Source organism: Equus quagga, chromosome 13, assembly GCF_021613505.1.
Source record: "Equus quagga isolate Etosha38 chromosome 13, UCLA_HA_Equagga_1.0, whole genome shotgun sequence".
In the NCBI taxonomy this organism is placed as follows: domain Eukaryota; kingdom Metazoa; phylum Chordata; class Mammalia; order Perissodactyla; family Equidae; genus Equus; species Equus quagga.
This window is the reverse complement of record NC_060279.1, coordinates 43,619,889-43,639,419: the sequence shown is the minus strand read 5'-3', so window position 1 is coordinate 43,639,419 and position 19,531 is coordinate 43,619,889.

Here is a 19,531-nt window from a genome sequence, read left to right as displayed (position 1 = left end):
ACAGACTAGACACCAGGACTAACCCAAAAGCTCCAAAGGACTGGGAGAGGGCATCTCCACCGCCAGGATTGTCCTTTCCCTCCTCCTCCTCTAACTAGAAGAGAGCACCTTCTGTGTGCCAGCCACTCTGCTAAGGGCAAGACGGATATAGACGTAGATGTGGATATGGACTTAGATACAGATAAATAGAGATAGATCCATATACATTTTATTTTTATTTCACTTAATGATTAGAATTTCTACTTCTCCAAGGTAGACATTCCTACATTTCACGTTTGAAGAAACTGAGGTTCAGAGAAATCAAGTAACATGATCATGGTGAACCACTTGGCAAGTTTACAGTCAGGATTAGAAGTTTTAGCTGATGCCAAAATTCACCTCTTTGCTCTTTCCACAAAAGCATACAAGTCTCCCAGCTGGAATTGAATCAATGGAAGTAAGGTTATCTCCTCACTTGAAGGAAATTCAGAAACTGTGAGGCAGTGTCTCCCCTCCAACTCCCCTCATTTTCAACTCCTTTCCTCAGCTCCTCAACTTAAGCACTCAGCCATGAACCCAGTTGGAATGTGATAAATATTGATGGCAGAGGTTACTTTGAGGGGATGGAAACCAGACAAACCAATGACTAAGAGCCCACAGATTATGACAGCTAGAAGAAAACCCCAAAGATCATCTGGAACAGCCAGGGAAACTGAGGCTCAGAGAATCAGGGCCACTTGTCAATGTCACAGATAATAAAGTAGTGGCAGAGGCAGGACCAAAACTCAGATCCCTTCCTTTGCTCCACATTATCACCTTCACATATAGCACCATTCACAAACATTCCAACATTTTGCAAAAAATTGTTTCTTTAGTGGGCAATATTTTTCATGGGTATATAAGCTTAGGATCAGCAAGAGAGGAAAGAGCATGGGGCCAAATTTCCTGTGTCCAGGGGAGCAGCAGCCCTGTTGAAAACAAACCCAGGATTCTTGATTCTTAAGCCAAAGTTTCCCCCTTTCTCCTATGTAGCATCAGAGCAGATTCTGGGGCCAGCCTGCCCGGGTTTGAACCCTGGCTCTACAGCTTACTGGCTATGTGTCATTGGCCAAGTTGACTTCACCTCTATACATCTCAGTTTCCTCAACTGTAAATTGGGGATAATAATAACTACCTCCTAGGATTGTCATAAAGACTAATGAGTATGGATAAAGCGCTTAGAACAATGTCTGGTACGGAGTAAATGCTATGGATGTGACTGTAAAATACAACACCATCTCCTCCTGCTGGTACTTACCATGGCTGGACCAGACTCCCGGGATAGAATTCAGCATGTGAAACCACAGAGAGCCCTGGTGATACCCAGTTTCTTTTCCAAAACAGAGATTGTCCCTACACTATGGCCTTGTCTTTACATCCTAGCCACTCTACAACAGCTCAGGCTCCTGGAAATACCTTATCTCCAGCCAGGAGATAGCTAGTTAAAGAACTCCTAAGTCTCAGCTGGAGGATAATCTGAGCGTGGGGAAGGTTTAGTGGAGGTTAATTCCTAGATCATTGGCTGCCGAAGAAGAGTTTAGCTGGGGGCAGGGCTGGGGATGAAGGGAGAATGCCATTTTCCTCTAAATGCCCAGAAGGGAAGAATTGCGGAGATGCAGGCACATCCAGGATCCTGGAGAGAGCACAGGCACAGAGAGCAAATGCTCCCACGCTGCTTGACAGGTAGAGAAATAAAGCAGTGAAGAAACTGGATGGGTTACTAGAGATGATCCAGGAAGTCCTAGTCAGGGCTAAGAGAAGACTGAAGTCTTAAATTCAGATCATCCCAACTGTCTCATGCGAAGGGAGTCGAGCAGCTCTCCAGCTAGGCACTCTGCTCAAGATGGCGTCTAGGACATGGTGTATTTTGATGGCCCAAAGTCAAGCTGCTTTGGCAAGGCCTTCAGATGTCTGGTTTATTCCTCACCTGGGTCCCTCCCAGGGTCACATTAGGACTCCAATAAAATTAAGGAAAATGTCGTTTGGGCCGCGGTGATTGGCTAAAGGGTCTGAATCTGGCTGTCACCACTTATCTAAGAAGGATGCCATGACCAGATGCCTGATGGCCCAGAAAAGGAGGTGTAGGGCGAGGGCCAGGGTGGGGACTGAGGGTCTGCCAGCCCCTCCCCTTCATCCTCACGTTCAGCTGAAGAAAGGGTGCCGAGGTCTGTGTTCCACATGTGGAAAAACTTGGAGAACTCAGAGAGGATTTAGAGGGGAAGCCAAAATCTGGTCAAAGAATTGGTAAATAATACCTGTAAGGATATGGGATGGCAAAATAGACTTCATTCCACATTTGCTATGTGCCGGGCTTTGTGCCGGGCACACTTCACCTTCTTCTCCTTGGAGAAGGAAAGACAGAAAGATGACCTTCTAAAGAGCATCTGAACCATCCATCAAGGTCTCTTGGACAAGGATTCATTGGCCACTCCCGTGGGCCCAGCTTTGCTAAGTGGGAGGCAAGACTCTTCCTTGACCACTAGAAGCTGACATTCTAGTTTCAGAAAAGAACTATTTAGACAAAACAATTGGTATAAATGGCAGTATGTATTTATCCTCAATACAAAGTGATAGAATAAACTGTTAAATTATGTAAGGAAAAGAATCATTTGGAAACCAGGTTCATATAAAGCAACCTCTTTGTTTTGTTGTAATGAAGGGGAAAAGGAAAGGCACATTTATCGACGGCCTTCTATGTACCAGGTATTTTCACTTCACAGCACTGCAAGATAGATACTATGATAGTATTTCCATTTTACAGAAAAGAAAATTTAGCCTCAGAGAAGTTTAGTAACTTGCCCGAGATTATTCAGTTAATAAGTGGAGAAAAGTTCTGCCTGATGGCAAAGGCCAGGCACTTTCTCCCCATGGCTGTAAAGGAAATTCTCATGAAACCCATTGGCCTGGTCAGAGGGGATGGCACTGGGCCCTCCAGGTGGGAGCAAACAGATCTGTAGTTGGCGCAAGAAGGATGGGCTCCCACCCAAGCAGGAGAGATTGTGCTTGGCCATGACTATGAAGGTGGTGCAGCACTGTCTGAGATTTCCAGGAAGAGGCAAAATCACCTTTTCTACAAGTCTTCTAAGGGGGCATTTTGAAAATTGCTCTTTTTTTGCTTCTCCTTAGAGGTAAGAGGGCAAATAAAAAGACCTTTCAATGTCTTTTCGACCAGATGAATCTCTGATTCTATGAGTTTCCTTCCCAAGACACTGTGGTCCAGATGTTTAAAGAGCTGCCTCCCTTATAGCCTACAAGACTACACATGCAAATAAGTTCTGTTAGCATCTAATTGCGAGAGCAATGAGTCCCCCAGGCCTCATTAGAGGGCAAAAAATGGGTAATTGGAGCCAAGGTTACTGGGCTGAGGTCACATTTTTTCTGCGGTGGAGATGCAGATACCACAGGCGTAAGCCGTCCCCTTTAAGACTTTTACTTTCCAGATAGTAGCTAAAATGGGCAAGAACACCCCGTTCCAACAAGTAGAAAGTGAAAGAAACACAGACTTCTTTGCCCCTGGTGCTTTGGTCTATGAATCTACGCTCAACACATCTCAAATTTTAATCCCAAAGCAAAGGCCAAAGTCACACACATACCTCTTCTTGGGCTTAAGGCAGATAGGATCCTTTAGGATCCCAAACTTAAGAACTCTCTTGTGGTGGGCTGAGGCCAGCAGCCTCCACAGAAGTGAGAAGAAGAGGAGGAGGAGGAGGAATCCAGGATCAGCCAGGCCTGATTCTCTCCCACTGAAGTCAAGGCATGAAGACAACAGCTGGATACAGCCTCCCTGGATCTCTGCGAGTCCCAGGTCCCAGGATTTCATCCCAGGACAAAATTGGGACCTTTCCCTGGGAGAACTTGGGATGGTGTTTGCCCTCTAGGTCTGAAGGGAAGTCCTTGAAAGCAAGAAGACTGAGAGTCTTATGATATTTTGGCTCAATTATAAACAACGTCTAGAGTTTGCAGTGCATACCTGGTGAGCACCTCTTTCTCTAACAAATTACTTCTCGTTGATCTACCCTTCCCACCTCACAGGGACTATGTGCAAGGACCCAGCATACAAAGATAAAAGAGACACAAGTTCTGCCCTGATGCTGCCCAAGGCTGGGGAGAGAGCCGTGTGCACCAATGAGTAGAATGCAATGTACTGAATGCTAAATCGACATATATACGAAGTGGTATTAGAGGGTTTCCTCTATATTAGTAATATTAGTAATATTAGTGGTATTACCAGGTTTCCTTCTAAGTAGTGGTAGTAGTGGGGCAGGGGGTAGAATGATGATCAACAACAGCAAAAAGTGAGAAAGTCTACTTCCCTTCAAAAATAAAAATCCCCACAAGCATCATAATAAGAAAGAGTCAAGATATCTCTGTAATGGGATCCAGACTGCCAGAGAAAGTCAGTGGGGATCTTTTTTATGTCAAGAAGAGACTGGCCACTCTGCTGAGAACCTCCATCAAGCCTCTCTGGCAGGACGAAACATTCAGAAATAGCTCCCCCAACACCAGACCCAACCCAACCCCAGCTTTGAAGTGCGTGGAGAGAGAAGAAAAGAGGAGAAGGGACAGGGATCTATCACTTAAACCCACGTCCAGTGAATTTCAAATGTAGATTCTTATCTAACATGAAGACTCAGTCCTCAGACAACAAACCAAAGTCTGCCAGCTCTGGACAAATGGCCTCTCTTTGCATCTATATGGCCTCTTTCAAAGAGGTTGTAACTCGGAGTCAGAAGATGGAGGTAGAATCTCAACCCTGTCTGAACCTTACTTATTGTGTGATCTTGGGCAAACCACTGAGCCTCAACATCCTTGTCTGTAAAATGATCACAATACCATCTTCCCAGGTATGTTCTTGGACACCTTCATTATTATTACAAGCTCTGGTATGGAGGTAAGATCTCAGGAGAGAGGCAGAGGCACAGAGGTCCCTTCCATTCCAAGATGGGTCTTGCATCCCCAGAGCTGCCCACCCAAAATCCTCTAAGGAGCCTCTGTAACTTGCTGCAGAAAGGAGATCTTGCCCTGGAGCGTGGCTCTGCCCCAGCTGGTGAGCTCAGCCCTTCCCTGGCTCTAGTGCCTTAATTTGTAAAGAAGGAATTCTGAGGCTATCAGAAAGGAAGTCAAATTGTTTTCGGAAAACAATAGCAAAGTAACTACAAGTCATTAGCTTCCTCCCTGGGGCCCAAACTCAAGCTTGTCTGGCTAACTGAAAGGCCTGGTAGCGCTGTTTACTTAAAGACCTCTGGACAGGACCTATAAATTAATTCCTGTGCATGACTTTCTGGAATGAGAGGAGGTGAGTCACAGAGGTTGGAGAATGCCTGAGAATGGAGAAGAGATTTCTGTTTCTTCAGGGCATAGCTAAATCGCTGCTACTGGCCTGCCTTTCCTGGTCCTCTGGGTGAGGGTTACATTTGGATACAAATATGTGCCCAGCAGACGTCTGCCCTCTGAGATGGCTCTTATGAAGTTTCTTCCCAGAGAAGAAAACCAGAAAAACTCTGTTCCCTGCCCTCCTCCTGCGGGCCTCTGGGAAGCCAACTGCTTCTCAGACAGGGTACTGTAGAAATTCCTCTCTGGACAGAAATTTCCTCAGTGACAGGAGCAGACCAAAGTTAGTATCCCAAAGCAGGACTTTTTAGAGGGTTGTCTCAGTGCTACGCAGATATCAAGGACTCACAGATAACACCACACTGGAGCTTAAAGAGAACTTAGAGAGCTACTGCACCAGATGAGGATGCTGAGGTCCTAGTGGAGAAACAGCTTGTCCAACACCAGGAGAAGAAGCCAGATCTCTCAAAGAATGGAGGAAACCTGGGGACTTCCCTTAGGGCCAAACAGGCCAATTAATTGATAATAGATCCTCTGACCTCCACTAAGGCTCTTGGCTGAAAGTCCCTGGAGCTTATCTTATTAAAAACTACAGAAAAGACATGATTTCTTTTCTTTTTTCTTTTTTTTGAGAAAGATTAGCCTTGAGCTAATATCCGCGGCCAACCCTCCTCTTTTTGCTGAGGAAGATCCACTCAGAGCTAACATCCCTGACCATCTTCCTCTATTTTTTGTATAGGACGCCTGCCACAGCATGGCTTGATAAGCGGTGCATAGGTCCACATCCAGGATCCAAACCAGCAGGTGAACCCCGGGCCGCCAAAGCTAGTGTGCGAATGTAACTGTTACGCGAGCCGGCCCCAAGACATGATTTCTAGACTCTAGATCAACTCGTCTCCAAGAGCCAGAGATAACTTTAAATCCTGAACATTTTTGAGAGGAAATGCAAAACTTTTGCTCTTGAGCTGTTTTTAAACATCTCTGGCCAAATCGTGAACCTGATGATTTGGAGTTTGGCCAGAGGATCTTATTATTACATGCATATACGCCTAGAAGACTTATGGTGGGTTTCATGGGGGCTAGAAACCCCTGCGTTCACACACAAAGGTTTAGGGGAGAAGGAACCATAGTCTTATGAACCATAATCTAGTCTTAGAACCATAGATCTGATTCACCAAGCACTCTTATCCCAGAAAAAGTCAAAGATCATTGCTCTAGGTCTAGAAGGTCAAGAAGGGTTATTTTCCACCAACCTCCAAAGTAACTGAGACGGCTGACAAATCTAACAGAAGCCAACATTTCCCCCCCGCATCCCTGAGCTAGGGACCTCTTATCAAACAGGTTGAAATCTGTCCCATAGACATGAGGTGAGCTTCTCAGTTCAGTCTTCACCTGTCAGATATGAAAAGGTCCTCTGAGCTCAGCTTGTCCATTCCTTCCTTTTGTAGCTTTTCTGAACTCACATAGCTAACGAAGACCAGTACCAGCTTTAATCACACCCAGTCCAGCACTCTTTCCACTGCCTTATAAGATGTCCAAGTATTTATTAAGCACTTTCTAGATGGTCATGAAATTGTCCCAAGTGCCAGCGGAGCTTCAGGATTATAGGACCTAGCTCTCACCGCGTGAATTTGTAAATGTGTTGAGCAAATGAGTGCACATCGCTAGAACAAAGAATTCTTTCCTTAAAGCCTCTCCCAACAATTGGGGAAAGGTAAGTGAGTGCATTAGTCAGGGTTCTCCAGAGAAACAGAACCAATAGGATATAGACAAGAGGAGATTTATTATGGGAATTGGCTCAGCCAATTATGGAGGCTGAGATATGCCACAATATGCCATCCACAAGCTGGAGAACAAGAAAGGCAGTGGTATAATTCAGTCTGAGTCCAGTGGCCTGAGAGCCCAGTGAGCCAATGGTGTAAGTCCCAGAATCCAAAAGCCCAAGAACCAAGAATTCTATTGTCCAAGGGCAGGAGAAGATGGGTGTCCCATCTCAAGAAGAGAGAGGGAGAGAATTCACCCTTCCTCTATTTTTTTGTTCTGTTCAGGCCCTCAACAGATTGTATGATGCTGGCCCAGACTGGTGAGGGTGGATCTCTTTACTCAGTCTACTGAATCAAGTGTTAATCTCTTCTGGAAACACTCTCACAGACACATCCAGAAATAATATATTACTGGTTATCTGGGCATCCTTAGCCCAGTCAAGTTGACACATAAAATTAACCATCACACTGAGAATAGGAGAAGAATAAGTCAATAGTGTAACTGCTCCATCTCTGGGCAACTCCAGCCAGCTTGAATGGTGAGAAGTAAAACTCTTTCAAAAATTAGTTAGTGGTGCCAATCTCTAAGATCCCTCCAGTCTTGGAAACCTTTGACTGTGCGCCAGACTAACAAATGAAGGATAAGCCAAAGGATTTGTCCACAGATTTACAAGCTATTACAAACGAATAGGGATTTTTCAAATAATTAGTGAATAAAGGCGAAAGAGGCAAGAAGGTCTCCAAACTGAAAATGGTTGCATCCTAAAAGCTCCAAGGTAAATTGATGGTGTGGAATTTGGAGCATATTTTCCCATAGAAATAATGTTGGAAAAGATAGCTTCCCAGGCCAGCCTCTAAAAGTTTACTTAAGGCATAATGTTGCTTAACCACAGTGCTGGGAGTACTGGAGACTCTAAGAACCTAATAAAGATGGGCTTGGGATGGGAAATAATGATGCCAAGTTCTGATTGGGGATCCCAGGAATACATCTCCCTCTCCAGGGTTTCAGATTCAAGAGGCGCTCCTACACTGAGGAGGGCCTCTTCCTGCCTCCCTCTCTCCAAAGGAAAGGGAAATAACATTTACTGATCACCTAACTTTCTTAATGCAAGGATTGATCCCTTCAGCAATATCCCCTTCATAAACGAATCTCTGAGCCCAGCCACAAATAGAAAGCTTTATTTTTTAAAACCCTTATAGTGTTGTCCAAGCATCAAAAGTAACAGTGTATTATTGTAAAAACGTAGGCAATACAGAAAAAGTATAAATAGAAGTTAAAATTACCTATATCACTGTTAAAATATCAATATCTATTTTTTTTATCCACCACATTTTTTTCTTTTTAAAGATTGGCACCTGAGCTAACAACTGTTGCCAGTCTTCTTTTTTTTTTCTTCTCCCCAAAGCCCCCCTATCTAGTTGTATATTCTACTTGTGAGTGCCTCTGGATGTGCTATGTGGGACGCCGCCTCAGCACGTCCTGATGAGCGGTGCCATGTCTGCACCCAGGATCCGAACTGGCAAAACCCCAGGCTGCTGAAGCGGAGCACGCAGACTTAACCACTTGGCCACCACATTTTTATCCTTACAACTTTTTTTTACAAAATTGGAATTGTATTATGAACACTGTTTTGTAATCTGGTTTTTTTCACTTAACAATATGCCCAGGACATTTTCTATGTCAATAGATACACACCTTCTTCACCTTTTTAACGATTACCAGGAGTATGGTGAGAGGAGATGGCACCCAAAGGCAACATAATGTGTTTATGCCTTTCTCTCTACAAGGATGTTATCATCACACTAGAATTCACAAAGACTAGCATCTGTGCGGCACCCCCTAGACTGATCTGTCCCCTCCACCCTTTGCTAAGTCCTTGGGGTGCATAGTTTCCTACTCTGTGGATTTGCCAAAGTTCATTTAATACCCTATTATTGGGCATTTCGATTTTTTGCTAATATAAATATCACTATGCTGAAAGTAAGCAGTGACCTTTCAATTTCTAAAACAAATTAATTTGGTGCTGCTGACGCTTTCCTCTCTCTTCCCCAAATAAGTTACTGCATGTGATTCTACACCCTTGTTTCAAAGCCTTGCAAACAGCTCGTGGGAAAAGGCAGAATATCTGAACAAAACAATTCAAAACAAAATGAAAAATACTAGCCTGCCCCATTCAATCAGCCCCTTCCCCACCACACACATAACACACAGAAGGAAGTGTGCTGGGTGAGTGGTGAAACACGGGGAGAGATAACAGTGACCTTGACAGACCCTGAGAAAACCCTTCAAAAATCTTGGGAGAAGATTTCTGTGGGTAAACAGGGGTGGATGTTTAAATCCTGAGCAGCTAAACCAAACTTGGTAAAAGTTCTTGCCACCCAGGTCGAGCCTGCTGCCCCTAGAACAACTGTCACCTGTGCCTCCTGCCTCCAGTCCTGCCCAGGCTTCAGTGAGCTCCTGTGTGTCCCCGCGATTGAGGCGGCAGCTCTGCCTGTGATGGTGAGGGCTTGTGTGAGAGACAAAGGTGAGGGGACAGCGACAACCGGGGAAGAAATGTCCCTAAATCAGGGACTCAGGAGACCTAAGCTCAGGTCCTGATACTTAAAGAGTCGGGTGACCTTGAGATGTCACTCACGCTCTTTGGCCCTCAGCTGCCATGTTGGTGAAAAGAAGTGATTGGGCTAAATTACACTGACTTTTCCTTCCAGTCCTAAAATTCAGTGTCTCTATGATTCTCACACTAAGCCAAAGCTTGGAAGAAATTGGCGTTTGTCTTGGATACCCAACTATATCAGCTCTTGTAGTTCTGCTCTGCCTTACCTGTCCAGCACTCTGGGGAGTACAAAATGGTCTTAGACTCTTTGTATTCAGATGGTGGCACTGTATTGAAATCTCAAGGGTATTCCAGATAAGGAGAATAGAAATGAGCAAACACTTGGAGGTGTGTTTCAATCAGGATGCTTTCAGCTGTTAATAACAGAAAATCCAGGGGCAGTCAACCACACTGACCCACAACACTGTGGGAATGTATAGGGTGTGTTAAAGCTGATGGATGGCCCACTTATAACTTACCCATTTATTTATTTATTCATTCCATCATTCATCTATCCATTTAAAAAACTCAGTGAGTTTGGTACTGTGCTGGGAACTAGATACACAAGTGATTTAAGCATGGCATCTACATTAAAAAAGACCAAAACCTGGGGATGTCATAAAATATCAGGTGCTCCCAGACTCCTCTGAGAGCCAGCTGAGTGATATTACCAGCCAAGAGTCCCATGGGCAGGGAGAACTAGTTGGAAAAAAAATGCTGTTTTGGTTTAGATCACTGTCTGTGAGGACATCATGATATCCAAGGGGTCTATCCATATCGAGAAGCTGGGCAATGCATGCTGGAAGGAATTGGCAAGGACTGTAAAAGGGATCAAAATGGAGTTCTGACCGCAGAGGAACATAGAATGGAAATCAGGAACCATACACATCAGCATCTATTCACCCCACACATAAGGGTGCAGAGAGAGAGTGCCATTCACTCCCAAGTCTGCCTTATTGACCGTGGGCCTGCAAGTGGCCTAATCATGATGGTTGAAGCACAGGTAGACCTAAATAAGAAGGGACCATGACAGGTGACTTCAAACAGATAATAACTAACACTTATAGTGCCAGAAAGTGGCCTAGTCCTTAATACATGTTAGCTCATTTAACCTTCATAATAACTGTGTGAGATAGGTATTAGTGTCCTCATTTCACATAGGAGGAAAGCAAGGACAGAGACCTTGTCCAAGGTCACACAACTGGTTAGTGGTAGAGCTGGGATGTGAATCCAGGCAGTCTGGTTTCAACATCTGCATACTCAGCCACAAAGTAAATTAGATGACAACGTGGGAAGTGCAACAATAGAGCTAAGATCAGAATGCTATGAGAAGTGAGAAAAGAGAAAGTAATGAAAGTGCCAGGGAAGTTCCACAGAGGAGAGGACATTTGTGGCATGTCTTAAAGAATGAGTAGAAGTTCTCCAGACAGAGAAATGAGGGGAAGTACATCCCAAGCAGCATGAGACAGCATGAGCAAAGGCATGAGGTGAGAAATGGACATGGCATTTTTGAAGACTAAAAAATAATTCTACACAGCTGGACCAAAAGGTATATGGGAGCTTGGTTTGCAAAGAAGCCAGAGCTTAAGATTGTTAAGAGCTTTGCAAACCACGTTAATTTGTTCCACAGGCAGCAAGGAACCAAGAAAATGGATGAGTCAAGACTATTCTACAATTTTCAGGGATCTACAGGATGAATTCTCAGTTGCCTTATCCTGGATCACACCCAATATAAAGTCATTTGGCCATCTGCTCCTTGCTTTCAGCACCGCACCCCAACCCCCAGCAATTACAGGTAGAGTTCAGGGCTGGGTAACTTCAGTCCTACTGCCAGTCCAGGGCTGGAAAGTGAAGGATGCATAGTTGCTCAAAGGCAAAGCTGGGCAGGACACCCTAGCAGCATTACGCATAGAATACTGGGCTCCTCTTTTGCCCTGAATCCAAGAAAATCCAAATGGAGGTCAGAAAAGAATTTATTTTCCTTAAAATCTCCGGAAAGATCTCTAAGAATATGCGAAGGCTCCCTTGGACTTCATAAGTGAAAGGATGAATAGACAATGAAATCGACTCTCCCCATCACACGACTTCCAATTCACCAGTCTATGATCCTTCTCTCCAGGACACACTGCAGCCTTACCAAACATAAGGAATCTTTCAAGTCACAAGCTACATCTCTATATCCAAAAGTTCCCCTATTCATAAGCAGAAAGTCTAGGTCCAGGGGCTCTCAGACCACCTGCTTCTTGATGTCTCTGCTGACCATTTGGAAAGAGGCTACTGGAGGTCATGCAGCCGCAAGGGCAAAGTGATGCAATCACAGGAATAATCCAACAAAGAACTCTAAACTCAACTCAAATGCAAGCTCTATCATTTGGCGGCTGTGTGACTTGGGCAAGTCCCTTAACCTCTCCAAGCCTAATGTCCTCATTTTAAAAAGGGTATTCCTTTTGTAAAAAGACTGTTCTGCCTCTGATAAATCCATCATAATATAGTAATTAACTAATGTGTTCCAAACTGCAGTGCCATGCAACCGATGTTATTATCAATCAGACTCTTGCTCTCCACGCCTGGGAAAAACTCTTCCTGTGAGGGGAAACTATTCAGGCTTGTCAGTGGCATGTCAGCAACCAGAAACAGCTCAGCACAGAGCCTAGCCTGTAATTCTAGGGCAGAGCAGGCAAAGTGCAGGAAGTGTGTCTGGTCAGCTTCTGCACAAGCCTGGGTGGGGCCAGGCAGGGGAGGTGGGAATGTTTTTCCCGCTGCTATTGTACCCATGCGCCTTCCTGTACCCTTCTCATCCTGACCCCTGTCTCCACCCTCAGGCCCAGGTAGTGGAGTAGTGCTCAATGGCTCTGGACTCCGGAAGCTGTTGGCACAGACCTTCCCTGGGGGTGAGGGGAAGTGGGGCATGGTGCCCCTGGAGGAAAGAGGGACATGAACAGAGCATCTTGGTATGTGAAAGGTTGGCATGAAGAGGAAGATTTGGCTTATTCTGTGCAACTCAAAAGGCTGGAGCTAGGATCCATGGCGGGAGCGAAGAGGAGAAGGAAGAGAGCTAACATTAACTAACTCTTACCAGGCATCTTAGTGCTTCATAAGTATTAAGACAGCTAATCTTCATAACAATACCATGAAGTGGTTACTATTATTAGTTTCTATTTTACAGATAAGGAAACCAAAGCATAGAGGTTAAACAACATGTCTAAGGCACAGAGCCAGTAAATGATGGAACCAGGCTCCAAACCCAAACCTTCCAGCTCCAGAGGCCTATAAGGGCTTTTTGCCTAATATGAGGAAGTACCTTCAGAGGCTACCAGTTGAAAAAGAAAGTGAGCTGTTTAATGGAAATATTTAAACCAAGGCTAAGGGGCCATTTTCAAGGGATTCTGGCTCAGTAAAGTTTCCCTGGCAGAAAGCACCAGAAACCAAAGTTTACTACTTTAAGCAAGAGGAGGACAAAGAAGAGGAGAGAGGGTGGAAGGAGAAGGAGAAGAAGGAGGAAAATGAGGAGAAAGAGGGGACATTTGTTGGAAGAATGTTGGGAGTGGGATACAGAATAAAAGAAACTTCTGAAGATCCAGATACAAGAACAACCAGAACAAGGACTGCCCCAGGATCCGGGGAGCAGGAACTGATTAACCATTAACAGATCAGTGGATTTGTCCCTAATGGATTTCTGTCTTTTTGCCGTTCTGCTCCAGATTCAGATTCCAGGGGAAGAGCATTCTCTCCGCCTAGCCTCAGGAAAGATTGATTATCACAATCACTAATATTTATGGTGTGTTTATTTTCTACCAGGCAACTATTCTAAGCACTATATTTACACATGTTTTCTTCTTTCAATAACCCTATGAGGCAAGTACTATTATAATTAAGAAACTGAGCCTCAGAGAGTTTGAGTTTCCAGTCCAAGTTTGCACAGATGGTCTGGCGGCTGTGCTGGGATTCAAGCCGAGGCAATGTGGCGCCACCATGCTATATTTCCTCTGATATCAACAGGGAACGGGCAGGTCTCCGAAAGTAGAATTTTGGTGTTGGTGAAGAAGGGGGATAGATGCTAAGAGATAAAACCCTCAGATGCTTCCTGGTGGCCTGGTCCTGCTAGAGGGAAAAGGGAGAACGCCTCTGGTCATTGCAAGAACGTGGAAGAAAGAAGGAGCAAAAAGAGAAGTAAATAACAGATATATAACAATTAAGTTGTTATATATCTATAACAAAAGGACTGGATGAAATACAGATACAAGAGAATTAATCATTTCTCAATAAGAAACAGCCAAATGACAAAATTGTGAGAGAACAAAAAAGGGTATATAAAGGATAACTTGAAAGACAACAAAACAAAGATTCCAAATACTGAAGAACTTTGAGAAACTGAAATTAATTGGAGAAAAGCAGAGAAGCCAATTTCTCACAAATAGTGAAGAAGTGATGTGAAACTCCAAGTGTTACAGGAGGCTGAGCCCCGGCGTGTTCAGGGTGAGAGTTCGGGGTCAGCCTGCCAGGATTAAATCTCCATTTTTTCCTAACTTGGGAAGAGAATGGGGATGTCATTTATTGGGCCCCTTGAAATCATTGTATTGATCCTTTAAATGACCGTGTCTGGTAAGCATGATCTTTCTTCAACAGATGAAGACACTGAAGAACAGAGAGTTTCAAGAATTTAGTCAAGGTCAAGCAGTTAACAAATGGCTTTAGAACCCAGACTTTCGGGTCCTTTCTCCCACTACATTATATATTAGGAGCTAAGTAATTGAGTATTGAAATGAATCAAAATGTGAAAGGATATTTACCAGGCAGCACAGAGCTTTAATTTCCCAAAATTGTTGACGTGGCAACTAGAGGCTTCAGAGAAAGCTTTGACATTTGCCATTCTCTTAATAAACACTTTATGAAGCTCTAAAGCCATTTGCCTGCCTGGAAGAAGTGGCATCAGTTGGAATATATTTTGACACTATCTTCTATTTCACAAAGAACAGATTTAAAAAAATCCTTTCTTTACTGGAGTACTTTGAATAAAATATAATTTATTATTTTCATGGAGACAGAAATATGAATAATCATGTACTTTTTGAAATTAAATTTCTATTCCAGGAGGCCAACACTCTATATTAACCCTTCCTACTGTGTCTGGCCTGCGAGCTTCCACACCGAGACGTGGAAAGGAAAGAGGCTTTGGGGATGAAACTGATGAGCGGCTGTGCTTGTGCTCTTGTTCTGGAATCACTCTGTTTCCTCTCAGACAAAGGCCCAATAGATCACTGGTCACATTCAGAATCCTCAAATATTTGCCAAAAGAAATGTTTTGGAGAGAAAAGAGTCTCCCACTTTCCTTGTCAGATAGAATTTCAAAATTGTTGGGCAAGATGAAGCAAAGGATTTGCAGGAGGAGAGTGCTTAATTTCCACATTGAGTTTATATGCATTTCTGTTTCCTCTTGTTCCTATCCACCAACCCCAAACCCGACCAATGTTAAGCCTTGAATCACCCAAGTGTCTATAGTCCCTTAACAGCAAGATTGAGACAAGGTTTTTGGTAAGATTCTGTTTTCTACACTAGACTTATGTTCACAAAATATTCTAGAATACAGTTTCACAAATATAGGCAAGGCATCTGGCCAGCCTAGGTTAGCTCTCTGTGCTGTGAGGGATGTAAACCTGGCGTTCTCCTCTCACTCGTGTTGCACACAGGTAATTAACTCTTCTTTGTCCTTCCTTCCTGTTAGACTGGGAACCCCCTGAAGGCAGGGTCCATACCTGCCTTGTTCACAGCTTTGAACAGAGTAGGTGGCTGTAGAGAACAGAGGGTAAAAGCATGGGTTCAAGGGAAAGTTAGACTCGGGTTTGGATTCTAGCAAGCTACTTACTCATTGTGTGACTTAGGGAAAGGAACTCCGTGTTACTCAGTTTTCTCACCTGTAAAATGGGGATGATAACAGATTTTACCTCCTAGTGCTACTGTGAAGATTAAATTAGCTCACACACATAAGGCATCTAGCTTGGCCCCAGCCACTTTATAAGTGCTTAGTAAGTATTCACTACTACCATTGTATTAAGCATTAAATAAGCATTTTGAGTAGAAGTTTTAAAAATGAGAGTGAGCTCAGACAAGAGGAATGCGTGGGGCTGGCATCATTAAGCAGAATTCTTCTCTAGCCAGCTGGGCTATCGCCTGAGTGGCTTCTGGGGGTTCCTCACCTGAGGCCACGAGGGGCAAATGAGCAGATCAGCAGCAGTCTTGGAGGCACCGGGTCTTACGTCAGCCCTCGTGCTCTGCTGCCCCCACCCCCAGACCGGTGGGAACTGGACTCTTTGTTCAACGAGACTCTTTGTTCCCAAGAAGAACCTGATCCAGAGCAAAGGAGACAAGCTCCACTGTGGAGGAAGTGTGCCCAGGTCCCTCACTTACCCCGGATGTGCAGTCTGGAGGCTATCAGCTCAGAGCCTGCTCCAGCTTCCTCTGCTATTGTTCAGCGCTCACGGCTCTCCTGATAGCCTGGCTGTGGGAACCACAGCCCAGACGGCCTGGGCCAACACAGGGGCAGGACTGCCCTTGGGAAGGGGCTCTCTTTTAAATGAGGACTGAGTTCTTATGTGTGCATGTGTGTGTGTGTGTAAGTGTGTGTGTGTGTTTCTGTGTGTGTGTGAGTGTTGGGGGCAGGCTGAGACAGGGCACCAGTCTAAGGGTGCCCCAGTATTAATATTGAAACACCCGATACAAATGTGATGAATCGAATAGTTTTGTAAAACTAAAGAAAATTTAGTCTACACAAAGAAATGTGTTACCCAAGTGTTAAAGTACTTGATTGTCCTCAAAAGGCTAAATTGTCCTTGCACTAAACATTTTTTAGCATCTCCAGGTTGTAATCAGTCCTATGAGACATCCAAGAAGCCCTAGAACTCAACTATGGAAGAAAAACATCTAAAATAGTGCATTTCAAAACATGTGTTAGAGGTTTATTACCTTAGGACAGTCTTGGTATTGTCTGTTTACGTTTAGTTGTTACATCAACATTTTGCTAATCTTTACCTTTAATAATTTTATCTTTATACCTGTATCTGAATTACAGTCTTTTAGGTACTCTTCACCATGAAAAGGACTGTTTTTTCTGATTATACAAATAATAGATCCTCAAAGAAAAAAAAATTCAACAATATATGAATCATAAAGTAAAATATCATGTGAAATGCCACCACCCTGAAACAACATTCAGTGATTACATCTATTTAATCTATATATCACTATCTATATCCATATAGCTATATAGACACATATGTGACTTTTCATAAAAGTCATGGATTTTTAAAATTATGAATATCTTTTTTTTAAGTGCAGTATTCTAGAGAGTCCTGACACAGGATCCAAGAAATAGGTTGGTATCTGTTATGTCTCTCAGATTTATCTACCTATATATAACTAGATATCTATATCATAAAATACCTATAAGGAGATAGAGAATTATATGGTTGGCTATATACAACTGTGTAAATAGAGATCAGCTTATATGACATGTATATTTTTATTTGACATTCTGATATGAATTCCTACTTTATCAACCACTCATCATGTACATATGAGAAAGAATATGGCACATTTGTTCTTCTAAAAGTTTAACATGTCATTTGTGATTTGTCATTTTGCAGGTTAACCTGGCATATGTCACAAGGCGCGTGGTAACATATGTCAGAACCCAAGATCAGGAGATCTTGTGATCAGGCTCTAAACCCAGGAGAGTGTTTGAAAGTCAAATCCTGAGACTGATCACAGCTCAAAGTAGATCAGAACACAGTAAAAAAATGTCAACTCTAGGGGCCAGCCCTGTGGCCTAGTGGTTAGGTTTGGCATGCTCCACACTTGGTGGCCTGGGTTCAGTTCCTGGGCGTGGACATACACCACCCATCAGTGGCCATGGTGTGGCAGTGACCCACGTACAAAATAGAGGAAGACTGGCATGGATGTTAGCTCAGGGTGAATCTTCCTCAGCAAAAAAAAATAAAAAATAGAAAACTGTAAAAGGAAACTCTGGGACCGCTTGCTCCAATCACTCACTTTAGCGATGATGCAACTGAGACCCAGTAAAGTGGACAATGTATCTAGTGTGGCTGAACTTATACCAGAATCTGCTTTCCTGAATCATCATCCCACCTCTTTCCATTAGATTCTGTTTCCTATTACGTGAAACATAAGGCAGAGCTGTTTTCCCTTTTTCTGAATTATACTTGCCCAGAAAAGACTGGCATATTTTTAATTCAGACATTTTCAGAGATTGTGTTAGAGTTGGAAATAGGGGAAGCAGGGTCCCTGAGAATTCAGATCCCATATGTTTAGAAAGATAAGGGCAGAGGGAATAATTATTATTATAACAATAGCAAGTACATGTAGCACTTACTGTGTTTCAAACACTGTCCTATCACTTTATATATTAATTCATGTAAATGGTATGCAAACGTCATATGATTCTCACAATAGCTCAATGAAGTAGACACTATTATTATCCTCTGCTTATAAAGGAGGAAACTGAGGCACCCAGAAGTTAAGTAACTTCCCAGGATTTTATAACTAGTGAGTAGTGAACCAGGATTATGAACCCAGCAATCCGGCTCTAGAGTCCAGCCTCTTGACCACGACACCATGTAGCCTCTCACAGAGGCAGGAGCTCAGACAAGCTATAATGAGCTTGCTGAAATCACAGAAGTGTCTTTGTCATCCCACATGCCCGGTGAGAGTGCCACATAGAAGCCAGGTGATTCTGGGGACAATTCCTGGACTCTCTCTGTTTACTCTGCCTGCTTCTGAAACTCCTGGCCAAGAGTCCACAACTGTTTTTTGGCCCTTTCTTGTTTCTTTGTTCTTCGTTTGTTTTTTTCTAATGCTTTATTATGGAAGATCTCAAACATATGCAAAAGTAGTCAGATTAGTAAAATAAATCCCCATGTACCCCACTCCTACCAACAAATGTTAGCCTCCATGTTTTTTAAAAAATATATCATTTATTCAATTTTTTTACCTTTTTAAAATGTTTTTGTATGTTGTATAATATATTTAATATATTAACCCCATCACACAGTTTATAGATATAGTTTATAGATAACCATACATACATTGGAGAGCATGTTCAAACATATGACACTAAAAGAAACGTGGCTATCAGTGATTTACGGCCGTAACTGATATGTCAACAGAATTAGAGTCAGACTGTCTGAGTTCAGGTTCTGGCTCCACTGCTTACTAGCTGAGTGACCTTGCACAAGTCACCTCACTTCTCTGAGCCTCGTTTTTCTCATCTACAAAATGGGGTTAGTAATTCTACCTACCTCTCAGGGTTGTTGCATTGATCAAATGAGATCAGGAATGTGACAGGCTTTACAAACAGTAAGGAGCCACATAAAGGTGAGGAGGAAATAAGTCCAACACAAGGTGGGGTGTCTCTGGCACCAACGTTGAAAGCTGAAATCTAAGGTCAGGAAGGTCAATTTGAGGATCACATCAAGAGTGAGAGAAGAGGCATGAAGTGGAGAATCAATTACCAACTGCAGTAACCTAGGCAGGCTTTAAACTGGCCCCTTTGTCTCTCCCTGGGCACCTGAGGTAGCTGCAGTCACAGCTGGGCCCAGCACCCCTTCAGGTCAGTCAGGGCCTTATGGGCTGCTGAGGTCATGCGGTGACTGAGGAATGGAGGCTGGGTCTCACTGTGTCTTCTTAATCCCCCTTCATTTTGTAGCCTATTTAGATGTCTTCTTTGGCTGACATCCCCCAAAACCCTAGGTAAGGGATTCCCTCCTCCAGCCCTGGCCCACTAGCTAGGCTATCTCCAGGTCACCTTGCTAG